The sequence below is a fragment of the Balaenoptera borealis genome (assembly GCF_965194805.1).
Source record: "Balaenoptera borealis genome assembly, chromosome: 2".
NCBI classification, from domain to species: domain Eukaryota; kingdom Metazoa; phylum Chordata; class Mammalia; order Artiodactyla; family Balaenopteridae; genus Balaenoptera; species Balaenoptera borealis.
The window spans coordinates 48,075,479-48,089,725 of NC_138867.1; the positions used below are offsets into that span (position 1 = coordinate 48,075,479).

Below are 14,247 nucleotides of genomic sequence, written 5' to 3' on the forward strand. Positions count from 1 at the left end.
ATTAATCCTCATCTTGCCTGTCATGGTAATCTGACCTATTACCCAAAGCTCTTATTTACGGGATTCTTTGAAACTTCAATTCACACATGGGTGTTTTTACATTGTATTTGGTCTATGGGCAGCTATATTAAAAATTAAAAATGTGAAATGGGGGCAGTAAGTTGGATATTTCAAATACATAGCTATAAGTAAAACAGTAAGTATCTTATTTTTAAATATCCAGCAGCTTATACAAAGTGGGAGTCTAGAATGCCCTACACTGAGATATTACTCAGAAAAATGCTGCTAATGTGCAATGTTTTCCCTTTTGTTAAAATCAAAGCGTATTAGTTGATAGTTACCTCTCGTATCATTAGAGTAAGTTATTGAAACCACGCAGGACCCTGCGGGATCCTCCCGGGTACAAAAACCCCTCTGTGTCCCCTGTTTCTTGTTTGTAGAAAAAGGCTTTAGTTTCCTAGGCCGTCCCTGAGTTCCACACAGTAGATTCAAGCAGTTACTAGTTAGGGCTGTGAGGGAATGCTGAAACAAAGGAAAAGCAGTCAAGAAACGATAGTTAGTGATAAAACAGAGTCCTAGCCCCGAAAGGGATACACATAACAATCTGATGCATATCTTTGAGTTGTTCTGCAGGAGCTAAGACCCCCCACTCAGGTGGAGGATGGTGACTACCTGCTGAGTACCAACAGGTAGACCCCAGGCCACGTGGAGCCTGAAGGGTGATGATTAAGATTCCCGAAGCACCACCCTGGTACCTTACCACCAACCAATCAGAAGAAAGTCGTGCACCCTACAGCCCTCACCTTAAATGTTGCCTTTAAAAACCCTTCCTTGAAAGCCACTGGGGAGTTCAGGTTTTTTGCGCATGAGCCACCTGTTCTTCTTGATTGTCCCTGCAATAACCTTTCTCTGCTCCAAACTCTGACATTTTGGTTGGTTTGGTCTCACTGTGCATTGGGCACACAGACGTGGGTTGGACAACATTACACCTATACGTGGCCAAGCAGATCAATGACTTCTTGATTTGTTGAGGTTTACAGATTCTAAGAGCCTCTTTTTCACCATCATTAAAATGTAGCTAATCTTTGTTATATGTTTGAACTGGGCATATAATCTATGTTAAGTTTTGCATTACTTATGCTGAATATTCTTCTGATATGGACTGACTATACTTAATATATTCTATAGGAATTTTATTTGTTAAAACTAAGTATTCAAACAATTGTGTTATTGAACAAAACGTTTAAAAAATTTTTAAAGCTTAAAATGCCATTAAAAGTGAACTTTTAATCATCAAGAAAATTAATCTTAGTATTCTGAGAAGTAAAGAGGAAAGCATGAATCTCATTTGTTCATAGATGTGTATTGAGAACGACTCCAGAGATTATGGTTGATCACTATTCTTTGAATAAAAAGAAAACATAAAAGAGATTTAAGACCTTCAGAATCTACATTACTCTCTTCAAGTACAATCACATACTTGGGAATTAGTTATCTTGAGTTTAGCTAAAGCTAATTGTTTTGTTTCCTAAACAGTATCTTGAAAAGCTAACATCTATATAAACTTCTCTTAACCCCAAATACAGAAGTGTTTGCTTGCCAAAGAAAGGGGTCATAGCATTTATGCATTCTATATTCATTTTTTAAAACAAAGAACCACTTAAAACAAGTTGCAGTTTTGCCAGAACAGAATTTGGTAGCCAGGAACCTATTGTAGTTTGCCATTATTATCCCTTTGTATTCTCTTAATGGCACTATTAGTATATTTTTAAAGGCATGAGTGCATGTGAAAGGCATTCATAAATAGCCCTCTTTGATGACGATGGTTGCAAATAGCAGCAGCTGCAGCAGCAACAGTAGTAAACATCTAACATTTATGGGGTACTTACCAAGTGCCAGGTACTATACTAAGCACTTTACAAGATTATCTTACTAATTCCCACAGAAACCTTGTGAGTTGGATACTATTATTATTTCCACTTACAGATGAGGACGCTGGGGCAGAGAGAGGGAACACAACTGGTAAGTGTTAGAATCAGCTAGGAGGCAGTAGACTGACCTGGTCTGACTTCAGACACCAGGACTTTGCCTCCCTTGGATGAGCAGTTGAACTCAAGAGGACTTGCACACAGTTCCACTAAAACATTCAGAATGATTTCATAACGTCAATTTTTCTGCCTCCAACGTATTCTTGGGGAATTTTGAGGGGACATGGAGAAATTTTAAGAGGTCATAGGGGCATTAGCTCAAAGCTAGGAATGGCATGGGGATCTTTCTCCATCTTGTGGACCCTCTTTCCAACCACCTTCATTCCCATCTTCATTCATGTTACAAAACACATGGCTGTAAACTGCATTTCTTTGGTAGTGGGGAGGGATGTTGTGGGAAGAGACTCGGGAAAGTTCATAGGTTAAAAATCACAAGAACCACTGGTCTCATATATGATTTCGTGTGAATCTTTCAGACAGTCTCTCAAGCAAGGATTCTATAAGGTTCCATTCATGTACGATGCCCACCAGCAAATGTTGCATCCCATGATGATACTACACATCCCTATGTTATTTCACAAGCATGATCTAATTTGAACCACATGGCACACTTGTGAGATGAGTAGGAAAGAGAAAAACAGCCCTATGCTACAGAGGCAAAGATAGGGATCCAAGGTATGTGGCACAGTCAAAACAGAACCTAAAGCTAGCATCTAGGTCCACAATTCCCATCAGTAATAACTTACATCAGTGCAAAGGTCTTCTGTTATAGTCTTAGCATATGACTTGGTGAAAACAGTCCTCTCAATGAACTAAATTCTGCACAAGGAATTCAAGGCCCAACAATCTCATATCTTTGTTTATTTTAGGATTCATTCAAGTGTCAGATCTAAACGAGCTGGTTATCTCAAAAGTGTCTGGCGAAGCAGGGCTGAGAGAATGCACACCATTAGCTCTTGAAACTTGTTACCATGGAGCTCATGTTCCTAAATTGTTTCTTTCTGTATAGAAGGTAGAGGGTCATATTTTGAATCCAAGATAATCAGAGTATGGTGGACATAAAAGTAGTATGATTACGATACTACTTGGAAACCCCAGTGTAAGTATGCAGTGTCCAAGGCACCAGGGGACAGACTGAGGGCAGAGGTGCCCCTGAGAAATGCTTAATTTCAGCATACAGAATAGCTAAGTAACAACAAGGTTTTATTTTTGACTTAAACTCTTACAAATGTATCACTGCTATAGCAACTATTAATGACAGTCTATTTTCATGATCCCTGATGGCGTTTTTAGCACAATTTATAGAAAAAAAAGTCAGAAAATTAAAAAATAATGTAAAATAAGAGATAACACTATGAAACTTCTGTCCAGCATGTAACCAGCACCAGTTGTGCAACAGTTTACATTTTTGATGGTGATGATGTATTTGTTATCTTGCCAATGCTTTTCCAAATCCCAGGAAGTTCTTACTCAGAAGTGTAGCTTCATTGCATGTAAGTCCTACAGTTTGTCCAGTGCAAACAGACTCCAAGACAGGTGATCAGTCTAAAGAGAGCTTTCTTTCAATCTCTCTAGATCACACACTATGGATGTAAGAATAACCAAGAAATATGTCTAAGTATATTTTTAAATCTTAGGTTTGATTCTCTGATCAAGTTAGAAGTGAGCCACCAGAACATTAAAGTATATATTTTCCTGACTATTTTAGATCTTCTCATTTTCCCTAGTAATCAATAATGAAAGATGATAGGAGGCAGCTGAATATATTTTAGCATTTCCAAATAGTGTTCTCTAGGTTAGTTCTAGAATACATAGGTGATATATGATATACAGATGCATATGAAGGGGAACAGATGTTATGTGATAAAATAAGTTTGAGAAAAAAATATAGCAAAGTTTTTCAGTACTTACCAGTACCTTTAATATGCTAATGAATGGATAATGTTTGAGAAGGAAACAGAATAGGCAGCTTTTCTTAAAACTATTTGAGCATACGAGCATTATTTTGCAGAGTGGTTCCAGAAACCAAGATCTCATGGGTACACTTTGTCACATGAGCTTGGGAGTCACTCAGATCTGAGTTCCTGTTACAGCTCAGAATTGCTGTGCAGCCTTGAAAGAGTTGCTGAACTGCTCTAAGCCTCGATGTCTTGAGGTTAACAAAAGATCATTAAATTTAAAAATACTGGGGAAAACTGCATTATATCCTTGACATTCAAATGCATCTTCACAAACCTCCAAATTTACTAATATCACTATAGGGTATAATTTTCCCTTAGAAAATTTAGTAAAATAAATAAATACTCTCATTGGTGCTTTTACCACTTGATACTTTATGGAAATGTTTTCAGCCTTCTTGCCTTTCCTAGAATCTCATTTCCATTAACAGCACTGGTTTGCTAAAGTTTTAATTCTCCCTGGATGAGCAATTTTACACTGACTGGAATGCTCTATGAAAAATCCCCCAATATTTTTTTTTCTGAAAACAAACATATGGTGAACTATGGGGGACTGGTTCATAGAATGTGCTCTCATTAATCATTTTAAATTTCATAATTTTTATCATTTTTCTAAGAATTATCATTTTCTTAGCTGTTTTCTTTCTTGTCACTTCTGTCTAAATCAGGGCTGTCCAATAGAAATACAATATAAACCACAAAAGAGAGCCAAACATATAATTTTAAATGTTCTAAAAGCCACATTACAAAAAAGATTTTTGAAAAACCAGGCAGAGTTAATTTTAATAATATATTTTATTTAACCCAAAATGTGCAAAATTTACTATTTATACCTGTAATCAATATAAAAATTACTAGTGAGAGAGTTTTCACTTGTGTTCATACTAAGTATGTGAAATCTTCTGTGCATTTTACACTTACAGCACCTCTCCCTTGGGTTAGCCACAGTTCAAGGGTTCCGTGGCTACTGGCTATCTTGTTGGACAGCCCAGGTCTAGATCAACAGTCAGCTTTCTTCTGGGGGCCATTCTTCTACAGATACAATGTGTTTATCACTTCACAGTTATTGCATTGGCAAGGAAGAATGGAGAATGAGGAAACCATATTGTGATGTGGATACTGGCTCATTCCATAGTTAAGTAACTTAAATCCACAGAAGAGCTTGGTTGTACTAGGGATCAAATTACTACCTGTCATGAAGCCCCAGAGTTCCACATAATAGCCCAATCACAAAAGCCAAGGGGTTATTGTAATTGTTTTACAAGTAGAAAAAGCAATAATAGTGATCCGAAATTTTTTAAAAAGTTAAATTCTGCAAATATATGTTGAACACCAATTGCATACACGACACTTGGCTGGGTCTCGACAGACATTTTGGAATAGTTACTAGATATGAAGACATTTCAGAATAGTTACTTGATACTAGAAATCCTTGATACTAGAAATACTAGAAATCCAATTTTCCTGGCAGTGGTATGTATGTATGTACACACACACACATATATATATCCATATATACGCATATATGTATGTATGTATGTACACACACACACATATATATATCCAAATATACGCATATATGTACATATGCATGTACACATGCATAGCATAAGTTCCACCCATTCTAAAAGGGTTGGTGATTGTTATTTCATCTTCTTTTTTTTTAATAATGGGCACCATAGATAAAAAAACAGAGAATCAGTCTTGTCTCATAAACAAGCTTCCTATTCACACTTAAATTTACCTTTGATGGAAAGAAATCTGTAGCCTACTCTTGTGAATAACGATAACTAGCACAAGCTGATTGCTTACTACATGCCAAGCACTGGTCTAAGGGCTATACTTCCCTTATCTCTCTTAATACTCACGGCAGTTAATGACGTAGGTGCAGAGGCAACTGAAACAGAGTATATTTAAGAAATTTAATAAATGTCATACACTTGCAAATGGGAAAGCCACAATTTGAACAAAGGAATCTCTGTTTAACCATAAAGCTAAACTACTCACTTTAAATGCGTGATGTTCTACACACTTTTGTGTGTAACAGTTTGTTGTCTAACAGGTACTTAAAAACAATATGGGGGGGGAGGAGAGAAGATGGCGGAAGAGTAAGACGCGGAGATCACCTTCCTTCCCACAGATACAGTAGAAATACATCTACACGTGGAACTGCTCCTACAGAACACCCACTGAACGCTGGCAGAAAACGTCAGACCTCCCAAAAGGCAAGAAACTCCCCCCGTACTTGGGTAGGGCAAAAGAAAAAAGAAATAACAGAGACAAAAGAATAGGGACGGCACCTGCACCATTGGGAGGGAGCTGTGAAGGAGGAAAGATTTCCACGCACTAGGAGCCCCTTCGCGGGCAGAGACTGCGGGTGGCGGAGGGGGGAAGCTTCGGAGCCACGGAGGAGAGCGCAGCCACAGGGGTGCGGAGGGCAAAGCGGAGAGATTCCCGCACTTCCCGCACGGAGGCTCGGCGCTGACCAGCACTCACCAGCCCGAGAGGCTTGTCTGCTCACCCGCCGGGGCGGGCGGGGCTGGGAGCTGAGGCTCGGGCTTCGGTCGCAGGGAGAGGACTGGGGCTGGCTGCGTGAACACAGCCTGAAGGGGTTAGTGCACCACAGCTAGCCGGGAGGGAGTCCGGGAAAAAGTCTGCAGCTGCCGAAGAGGCAAGAGACTTTTTCTTCCCTGTTTCCTGATGCGCGAGGAGAGGGGATTCAGAGCGCCGCCTAAACGAACTTCAGAGACGGGCGCGAGCCCCAGCTAACAGCGCGGATCCCATAGCAACAGGGGCGCAGAGGGAAAAACGGAGAGACTCCCGCACAGAGGCTCGGCGCCGAGCAGCGCTCACCAGCCCGAGAGGCTTGTCTGCTCCCCCGCCGGGGCGGGCGGGGCTGGGAGCTGAGGCTCGGGCTTCGGTCGGATCGCAGGGAGAGGACTGGGGCTGGCGGCGTGAACACAGCCTGAAGGGGTTAGCGCACCACAGCTGGCTGGGAGGGAGACCGGGAAAAAGTCTGCAGCTGCCGAAGAGGCAAGAGACTTTTTCTTGCCTCTTTGTTTCGCGACGTGCAAGGAGAGGGGATTCAGAGCGCCGCCTAAACGAACTCCAGAAACTGGCGCGAGCCGCGGCTATCAGCGCGGACCCCAGAGACGGGCGTGAGACGCTGGGGCTGCTGCTGCCGCCTCCAAGAAGCCTGTGTGCGAGCACAGGTCACTCTCCACACCGCCCCTCCCGGGAGCCCGTGCAGCCCGCCACTGCCAGCGTCCCGTGATCCAGGGACAACATCCCCCGGGAGAACGCACTGCGCGCCTCAGGCTGCTGCAACGTCACGCCGGCCTCTGACGCCGCAGGCTCGCCCCGCCTCCTCTGTACCCCTCCCTCCCCGCGGCCTGGGTGAGCCAGAGTCCCCGAAGCAGCTGCTCCTTTAACCCCGTCCTGTCTGGGCGGGGAACAGACGCCCTCAGGCGACCTACACGCAGAGGCGGGTCCAAATCCAAAGCTGATCCCCAGGAGCTGTGCGAACAGAGAAGAGGAGGGGAAATCTGTCCCAGCAGCCTCAGAAGAAGCGGATTAAAACTCCACAAACAACTTGATGTGCCTGCATCTGTTGAATACCTGAATAGACAACGAATCATCCCAAATTCAGGAGGTGGACTTTGGGAGCAGGATATATTAATTTTTCCCCTTTTCCTTTTTTTTTTTGTGAGTGTATATGTATATGCTTCTGGGGTAGATTTAGTCTGTATAGCTTTGCTTTACAATAGCTTTATTTTACTTCACTATATTATAGCTTCTTTCTTTCTTTTCTTTCTTTCTTTCTTTCTTTCTTTCTTTCTTTCTTTCCTTCCTTCCTCCTTCCTTCCTTCCTTCCTTCCTTCCTTCCTTCCTTCCTTTCTTTCTTTCTTTCTTTCTATTTTTTCTCCCTTTTACTCTGAGCCGTGTGGACGAAAGGCTCTTGGTGCTTCAGCCAGGCATCAGGGCCGTACCTCGGAGGTGGGAGAGCCAACTTCAGGACACTGGTCCACAAGAGACCTCCCAGCTCCACGTAATACCAAACGGCAAAAATCTCTCAGAGATCTCCATCTCAACATCAAGACCCAGCATCACTCAATGACCAGCAAGCTACAGTGCTGAACACCCTATGCCAAACAACTAGCAAGACAGGAACACAGCCTCATCCATTAGCAGAGAGGCTGCCTAAAATCATAATAAGGCCACAGACACCCCAAAATACACCACCAGACGTGGACGTGCCCACCAGAAAGACAAGATCCAGCCTCATCCACCAGAGCTCAGGCACTAGTTCCCTCCACCAGGAAGCCTACACAACCCACTGAACCAACCTTAGCCACTGGGGACAGATACCAAAAACAACGGGAACTACAAACCTGCAACCTGTGATAAGGAGACCCCAAACACAGTAAGATAAGCAAAATGAGACGACAGAAAAACACACAGCAGATGAAGGAGCAGGGTCAAAACACACTAGACTTAACAAATGAAGAGGAAATAGGTAGTCTACCTGAAAAAGAATTCAGAATAATGATAGTAAGGATGATCCAAAATCTTGGAAATAGAATAGACAAAATGCAAGAAGCATTTAACAAGGACGTAGAAGAACTAAAGAGGAATCAAGCAATGATGAAAAACACAATAAATGAAATTAAAAATACTCTAGATGGGATCAATAGCAGAATAACTGAGGCAGAAGAAAGGATAAGTGACCTGGAAGATAAAATGGTGGAAATAACTACTGCAGAGCAGGATAAAGAAAAAAGAATGAAAAGAACTGAGGACAGTCTCAGAGACCTCTGGGACAGCATTAAACGCACCAACATTCGAATTATAGGGGTCCCAGAAGAAGAAGAGAAAAAGAAAGGGACTGAGAAAATATTTGAAGAGATTATAGTTGAAAACTTCCCTAATATGGGAAAGGAAATAGTTAATCAAGTCCTGGAAGCACAGAGAGTCCCATACAGGATAAACCCAAGGAGAAACACGCCAAGACACATATTAATCAAACTGTCAAAAATTAAATATAAGGAAAACATATTAAAGGCAGCAAGGGAAAAAAAACAAATAACACACAAGGGAATCCCCATAAGGTTAACATCTGATCTTTCAGCAGAAACTCTGCAAGCCAGAAGGGAGTGGCAGGATATACTTAAAGTGATGAAGGAGAAGAACCTACAACCAAGATTACTCTACCCAGCAAGGATCTCATTCAAATGTGATGGAGAAATTAAAACCTTTACAGACAAGCAAAAGCTGAGAGAGTTCAGCACTACCAAACCAGCTTTACAACAAATGCTAAAGGAACTTCTCTAGGCAAGAAACACAAGAGAAGGAAAACACCTACAATAACAAACCCAAAACATTTAAGAAAATGGGAATAGGAACATACATATCGATAATTACCTTGAATGTAAATGGATTAAATGCTCCCACCAAAAGACACAGGCTGGCTGAATGGATACAAAAACAAGACCCATATATATGCTGTCTACAAGAGACCCACTTCAGACCTAGAGACACATACAGACTGAAAGTGAGGGGATGGAAAAAGATATTCCATGCAAATGGAAATCAAAAGAAAGCTGGAGTAGCAATTCTCATATCAGACAAAATAGACTTTAAAATAAAGACTATTACAAGAGACAAAGAAGGACACTATATAATGATCAAGGGATCGATCCAAGAGGAAGGTATAACAATTGTAAATATTTATGCACCCAACATAGGAGCACCTCAATACATAAGGCAAGTACTAACAGCCATAAAAGGGGAAATCGACAGCAACACAATCATAGTAGGGGACTTTAACACCCCACTTTCACCAATGGACAGATCATCCAAAATGAAAATAAATAAGGAAACACAAGCTTTAAATGATACATTAAACAAGATGGACTTAATTGATATTTATAGGACATTCCACCCAAAAACAACAGAATACACATTTTTCTCAAGTGCTCATGGAACATTCTCCAGGATAGATCATATCTTGGGTCACAAATCAAGCCTTGGTAAATTTAAGAAAATTGAAATCGTATCAAGTATCTTTTCCGACCACAACGCTATTAGACTAGATATCAATTACAGGAAAAGATCTGTAAAATATACAAACACATGGAGGCTACACAATACATTACTTAATAATGAAGTGATCACTGAGGAAATCAAAGGGGAAATCAAAAAATACCTAGAAATAAATGACAATGGAGATACGACGACCCAAAACCTATGGGACGCAGCAAAAGCAGTGTTAAGAGGGAAGTTTATAGCAATACAAGCCTACCTCAAGAAACAGGAAACATCTCGAATAAACAACCTAACCTTGCACCTAAAGCAATTAGAGAAAGAAGAACAAAAAAACCCCAAAGCCAGCAGAAGGAAAGAAATTATAAAGATCAGGTCAGAAATAAATGAAAAAGAAATGAAGGAAACAATAGCAAAAATCAATAAAACTAAAAGCTGGTTCTTCGAGAAGATAAACAAAATTGATAAACCATTAGCCAGACTCATCAAGAGAAAAAGGGAGAAGACTCAGATCAATAGAATTAGAAATGAAAAAGGAGAAATAACCACTGACACTGCAGAAATACAAAAGATCATGAGAGATTACTACAAGCAACTCTATGCCAATAAAATGGACAACCTGGAAGAAATGGACAGATTCTTAGAAATGCACAAACTGCCGAGACTGAACCAGGAAGAAATAGAAAATATGAACAGACCAATCACAAGCACTGAAATTGAAACTGTGATTAAAAACCTTCCAACAAACAAAAGCCCAGGACCAGATGGCTTCACAGGTGAATTCTATCAAACATTTAGAGAAGAGCTAACACCTATCCTTCTCAAACTCTTCCAAAATATTGCAGAGGGAGGAACACTCCCAAACTCATTCTACGAGGCCACCATCACCCTGATACCAAAACCAGACAAAGATGTCACAAAGAAAGAAAACTACAGGCCAATATCACTGATGAACATAGATGCAAAAATCCTCAACAAAATACTCGCAAACAGAATCCAACAGCACATTAAAAGGATCATACACCATGATCAAGTGGGGTTTATCCCAGGAATGCAAGGATTCTTCAATATACGCAAATCAATCAATGTGATACACCATATTAACAAATTGAAGGAGAAAAACCATATGATCATCTCAATAGATGCAGAGAAAGCTTTCGACAAAATTCAACACCCATTTATGATAAAAGCCCTGCAGAAAGTAGGCATAGAGGGAACTTTCCTCAACATAATAAAGGCCATATATGACAAACCCACAGCCAACATCGTCCTCAATGGTGAAAAACTGAAACCATTTCCACTAAGATCAGGAACAAGACAAGGTTGCCCACTCTCACCACTATTATTCAACATAGTTTTGGAAGTCCTAGCCACAGCAATCAGAGAAGACAAAGAAATAAAAGGAATCCAAATCGGAAAAGAAGAAGTAAAGCTGTCACTATTTGCAGATGACATGATACTATACATAGAGAATCCTAAAGAGGCTACCAGAAAACTCCTAGAGCTAATCAATGAATTTGGTAAAGTAGCAGGATACAAAATTAATGCACAGAAATCGCTTGCATTTCTATACACTAATGACGAAAAATCTGAAAGTGAAATTAAGAAAACACTCCCGTTTACCATTGCAACAAAAAGAATAAGATATCTAGGAATAAACCTACCTAAGGAGACAAAAGACCTGTATGCAGAAAATTATAAGACACTGATGAAAGAAATTAAAGATGATACAAATAGATGGAGAGATATACCATGTTCCTGGATTGGAAGAATCAACATTGTGAAAATGACTCTACTACCCAAAGCAATCTACAGATTCAATGCAATTCCTATCAAACTACCACTGGCATTTTTCACAGAACTAGAACAAAAAATTTCACAATTTGTATGGAAACACAAAAGACCCCGAATAGCCAAAGCAATCTTGAGAACGAAAAATGGAGCTGGGGGAATCAGGCTCCCTGACTTCAGACTATACTACAAAGCTTCAGTAATCAAGACAGTTTGGTACTGGCACAAAAACAGAAATATAGACCAATGGAACAGGATAGAAAGCCCAGAGATAAACCCACACACATATGGTCACCTTATCTTTGATAAAGGAGGCAAGCATATACAGTGGAGAAAAGACAGCCTCTTCAATAAGTGGTGCTGGGAAAATTGGACAGGTACATGTAAAAGTATGAAATTAGAACACTCCCTGACACCATGCACAAAAATAAACTCCAAATGGATTAAAGACCTAAGTGTAAGGCCAGACACTACCAAACTCTTAGAGGAAAACATAGGCAGAACACTCTATGACATACATCACAGCAAGATTCTTTTTGACCCAGCTCCCAGAGAAATGGAAATAAGAACACAAATAAACAAATGGGACCTAATGAAACTTAAAAGCTTTTGCACAGCAAAGGAAACCATAAACAAGACCAAAAGACAACCCTTAGAATGGGAGAAAATATTTGCAAATGAAGCAACTGACAAAGGATTAATCTCCAAGATTTACAAGCAGCTCATGCAGCTCAATAACAAAAAAACGAACAACCCAATCCAAAAATGGGCAGAAGACCTAAATAGACATTTCTCCAAAGAAGATATACAGATGGCCTACAGACACATGAAAGAATGCTCAACATCATTAATCATTAGAGAAATGCAAATCAAAACTACAATGAGATATCATCTCACACCGGTCAGAATGGCCATCATCAAAAAATCTAGAAACAATAAATGCTGGAGAGGATGTGGAGGAAAGGGAACACTCTTGCACTGTTGGTGGGAATGTAAATTGATACAGCCACTATGGAGAACAGTATGGAGGTTCCTTAAAAAACTACAAATAGAACTACCATACGACCCAGCAATCCCACTACTGGGCATATACCCTGAGAAAACCATAGGTCAAAAAGTGTCATGTACCACAATGTTCATTGCAGCTCTATTTACAATAGCCAGGACCTGGAAGCAACCTAAATGTCCATCGACAGATGAATGGATAAAGAAGATGTGGCACATATATACAATGGAATATTACTCAGCCATAAAAAGAAATGAAATGGAGGTATTTGTAATGAGGTGGATGGAGTTAGAGTCTGTCATACAGAGTGAAGTAAGTCAGAAAGAGAAAAACAAATACAGTATGCTAACACATATTTACGGAATCTAAGGAAAAAAAAAAAAAAGGCCATGAAGAACCTAGTGGCAAGACGGGAATAAAGACACAGACCTACTAGAGAATGGACTTGAGGATAGGGGGAGGGGGTGGGGTGAGATGTGACAGGGTAAGAGAGTGTCATGGACATATATACACTACCAAATGTAAAATAGATAGCTAGTGGGAAGCAGCCGCATAGCACAGGGAGATCAGCTCGGTGCTTTGTGACCACCTAGAGGGGTGGGATGGGGAGGGTGGGAGGGAGGGAGATGCAAGAGGGAAGAGAAATGGGAACATATTGTATATGTATAACTGATTCACTTTGTTATAAAGCAGAAGCTAACACACTATTGTAAGGCAATTATACTTCAATAAAGATGTTAAAAAAAAAAAAAAAAAAAAAAAAAAAAAAAAAAAAAAAAAAAAAAAACAATATGGATATTTCTTATGAATTTAAATATTTCTGAAGATCTTAGTGGGAAAGAATTTTGTAAACACATAGTTTTATACTTAGCATTACCTCTCATTCTATTTTATCGAGATCCATCCAGGAAAAGGCTCAGCTTCATTCCTTATCTCTGAAGAATTCCAGAATCTAAAACATATGGTGTCTCTTATCTGTGTCATTTCTCCCAGTGCTTGCATTCATCTTTAATGATGACATTTTGTGGTCTAGTGGCTCTTGAGAAATGACAAATACCTTTCTCCTTTGAATTGTAAATTACCATATTTGGACTTGCTTCTTCATATAATTTTTACTAAGCCTTTTTATTTCTCTCATTTATTAAATTGAAACTTTAGAATGAACAAGTTTACCTTAATAGTACCTAAATTTTTATTTTGACAATGTGGCAGGGTTTAAATTGCTAATAGTTGTACATAAACCAGTTGAACCAACTGGGCAAGTAAACAGCCCATTAACTTCACATTAATCCATTTGAGAGTAGACATTAGGGAGGTATCTTTCTTGGAACCCCAGAACACACATCATAAGGTAAGAATTAGTCTTCATCTTCATATCCATCTTCCTGCTTATACTTACTTCCTGCTTATACTATACATACTTCCTGCTTATACTCAGAAGAATAATTCTTCTTCGAGTAGT

General features: G+C 39.9%; 1 protein-coding gene and 1 long non-coding RNA gene across 17 annotated transcripts in view; both read right to left on the bottom strand.

The window, feature by feature from the left end:
* PDE4D (phosphodiesterase 4D) overlaps positions 1 to 14,247 on the bottom strand; it is a 1,112,988-nt gene that overhangs the window by 326,816 nt on the left and 771,925 nt on the right. The gene's annotated exons all lie outside the window — the stretch shown is intronic.
* Positions 1 to 14,247, bottom strand: part of LOC309624439 — a 30,660-nt gene that overhangs the window by 3,853 nt on the left and 12,560 nt on the right. The window contains exon 2 of the long non-coding RNA XR_014241923.1: positions 342 to 522. This is a non-coding gene — a long non-coding RNA (uncharacterized lncRNA). The remainder of the gene's footprint in view (positions 1 to 341; positions 523 to 14,247) is intronic.